Consider the following 3,485-nt stretch of genomic DNA (forward strand, 5'->3'; position numbering starts at 1 on the left):
GAAGATGAACATGAAACGAAAACACTATACAAACAAACAAACAAAACAACAAATGATCGTGAAGCTAAATAACGCAAGTGCACAGACAAGCAACAAACGTTAAACAAGACAACTACCCACAAAAGCCTACTGCCTATGGCTACCTTAAATATGGCTCCCAATCAGAGACAAATGAATGACAGCTGTCTCTGATTGAGACCCAATCTAGGCAGCCATAGACATAACTAGACAACCTCACAATGATCTATCCCATACACAATACAACACCCATAGACTAAACAAAACACACACAACATACAATGCCCACCCCAACTCACGCCCTGACCAACTAAACATATTCAAAATAACATAAAAATAGGTCAGGAACGTGACAGTCAAAATGTAACAAGTACTTTTGGGTATCAAGGAAAATGTATGGAGTAAAAAGTACATTATTTTCTTTCCGAATTTAGTGAAGTAAAAGTTGACAAAAATATAAATAGTAAAGTAATGTACAGATACCACAAGGCCATGCAACCTCAGTTGAAACCTGAGTGAGGTGCACATGTACAGTACATAAACAGATGCACGCGCCATATATTTAAGTGGTGGACACTTGATACGGTCACAAGATATTGTTGTGGTATGTCACAAAATCATGTTATGACCACACATATTAATATTCATTTTATATATCAATATTTTGCTAAGTGGATGGTCTCTACAGAAGGTGTTAACGGTACAGCCAAATGGTTTCTTGCATAGTAGCAATATCAGAAATAGATAGTGTCAATATGAATAAAATATACAGTATGTACAAGAACAATATCAATAACGATATCAGTGATAAACAAGGTAGTTATATGCATACAATCAGGGGTAAAGTGGCTGAGCGGCAGGATAACAAAAAATAGCTGCAACGTATGGCATGTGTGTTAGGAGAGTCATGTGAATAGAGGCACTGCAGATAGTTCTGATGACTGGTCCGTCCAAACCACGCATGAACAAGGGAATCTATATTCGGAGAGCCTGTTTCTGTCCTGCCCAACTCCCTGATCTTGTCAAAAAGATAGTTTGTCTAGCTGTGTCCAGTCCAGGTGGTGATTTTACAGGCAGACCATCTATGGGAGGAAGGATGTCAGCGTTGCGCAGCAGCTGAAACCTGGTCCCGACAGTCCGAACGTTCATTTGCGACAACACCAGGCTCCAGAGCATCGAAGCTGTAAAACAGGGAATAACAAAAAATCTGAAGACATTACAACCCTGCATAACGTCAATTCACCTCCCAAGTTTAGATAAGAATAACCTCATACAAATAAAAATTTGTTGACCTGAAGTGCTGGTACTGTTTGATTTGTGGCAGCGGCCTGAAGTATGGAGTCAGGTGTTGTTGCCAGCCATAGCTTTTCACCAGCACCGTACCATCCTCCAGTCCAACCAGCTGTGGGATGTTGACCCCTGTCACAGTGCTGTCCTTCACAACACCAGCAATCTCAGACAAAGTGTTCACTCTGGTCTTTCTGAAGCGCTGCTTGATGAGGCCGACGCACCGGTCAGGGGCAAACTTGGTGTGGCCTGTGATCAGGAAGTGAAGGTCCAGATTGTGGTGGAACTTATGCATAGTCCACCAGGCACAATACCAGAGCACAAATGTATTATTGTTTTGGCCACTGGAGTTATCACAATTCAGGTCCACACGAGTTTTCCCAATGCCATAGTTGGTGAAGAAATGGTGCATGTAGTTGATGACTGCACTGCTGCCTTTACTTGCTTGGGCCAGCTCTCTTTTTGATGACTATGACTGGTGGATTAGAGTCAGGCGTGTTCTACTGCTGAAAGACAAATTCCAGATACAAATATTTTTGCATTATACAATAGATGCGAAATGGCATTCTGAGATAAGATCACTACACACAGTTCATACAGGTAATGTTAGCTACTGTAGCTAGCCAGCCATCTAACATCAGCTGGCTAGCTAACAGAAAGCTTTAACTAGCAATACAAACCGATTGTCATAGCTAGCTAAAGTTAACCAATAAGTTCAATGCTAGCTAGCTAACATTACGCTATAACTAACGATGCGAAATGGCATTCAGAGAAAACATCACTAATGTTACACATACGTTAATGTTAGCTAGCAAGCCAGCCACCTAACCTCAGCTAACGTTAGCTAGCTAACAGCAAGCTTTAACTTGGGATATTTTGTTTAGACATGTCACATGTCACATTAGCTAGCTAGCATTTTTTTTTTTTACTATAATCCCAATCCATAGAGTAACTTTACTAGCAATACAAACCGATTGTCATAGCAAGCTAAAGTTAACCAAATAACATTAGGTTCATTGTTAGTAAGCCAGCCATCGTCAAACTCCAGCTGGCTAGCTAACAGCAAGCTTTTGCTTGCAATGAAAACAAACTTCCTATCTGACAAAATTAGAAGCGTGTAATATCTGAATCTGTAGCTAGATTCTTACCTGTATACATGGATGAAAGCTTCACGGCAGACTGCAACCCTTTTATCAGACATCCTGTGTTGTTTCCGTTTAATTTGCACAGCTTGTTTGGCCTGTTGTGTTCCACTGATTTCAAAACATGTTATGAAATGATAGTCAGCATTGCATGGGCACGATCGTCGTCCAGAAAATAGTCCATCACAACTTTTTCCCACTGACCTTTGTCGATAGCGCCTCATAAATTCAGGGCAGCAATGTTATTGAGAGCAGTAGCAACATATTTGCAGTTCTCCATGGCTAACATAATATCTTCAAAAAAACTGCAGTAGAAACTATTATTTATGCTTTACAAGCAGCTCATTTTATAGACACAAGATGTAACACCGACCAATCCAAACTCATCTCGGCATGTCCAGCCCACTCATTATCTCAGCCAATCATGGCTAGCGGGAAGGTTGCTGGCTTTTTCTGTGGCAAATACAATTGTTAAATTACGAGCCTAGTTGGTTAGGCTCGTAATTTAACAATTGTATTTGTATTTACAGATGACATACACGTTTGACATTAAGGCACATGAAAGTTCACATGTTCGAGAAGGCATTTCTGCCCAAAAAATGCTTTTTGATAAAAATATATATTTTTTAACGTTCAATAGGCTCTCCTGTGAAGTCGTGACCTGCGACATACGCCTTGTTTCCTGAATCGGGTCACAAATGATTGTGCCATTATCCATTACATACTGTATATGATATAGGCACATTACGCACAACTGATAAGCATAAAAGCCCATAGATGTAGCTAGCTATATGCTCTCTTGGGTAAATAATGAAACTAGCCAGTAGGCTAATCTTTTTGAGTGTGAACTGTACAGTGGTGGCCAAAAGTTTGAGAATGACACAAATATACATTTTCACAAAGTCTGCTGCCTCAATTGTATGATGACAATTTGCATATACTCCAGAATGTTATCAAGAGTGATCAGATGAATTGCAAAGTCCCTCTTTGCCATGCAAATGAACTGAATCCCCCAAAAACATTTCCACTGCATTTCAG

The 3,485-nt window shown here is 40.2% G+C and overlaps 1 long non-coding RNA gene across 1 annotated transcript; it reads right to left on the reverse strand.

Moving 5' to 3' along the window:
* Positions 1 to 651: 651 nt before the first annotated feature.
* On the reverse strand, positions 652 to 2,832 carry LOC139023911 (uncharacterized). Its single transcript, XR_011475135.1, has 3 exons — positions 2,454 to 2,832; positions 1,311 to 1,811; positions 652 to 1,199 (listed from the first exon to the last, which is right to left on the reverse strand). It is a non-coding gene; the product is annotated as an uncharacterized lncRNA (long non-coding RNA).
* Between the last annotated feature and the right edge of the window lie 653 nt (positions 2,833 to 3,485).

This window comes from Salvelinus sp. IW2-2015, unplaced genomic scaffold, assembly GCF_002910315.2.
Source record: "Salvelinus sp. IW2-2015 unplaced genomic scaffold, ASM291031v2 Un_scaffold396, whole genome shotgun sequence".
Taxonomy (NCBI): domain Eukaryota; kingdom Metazoa; phylum Chordata; class Actinopteri; order Salmoniformes; family Salmonidae; genus Salvelinus; species Salvelinus sp. IW2-2015.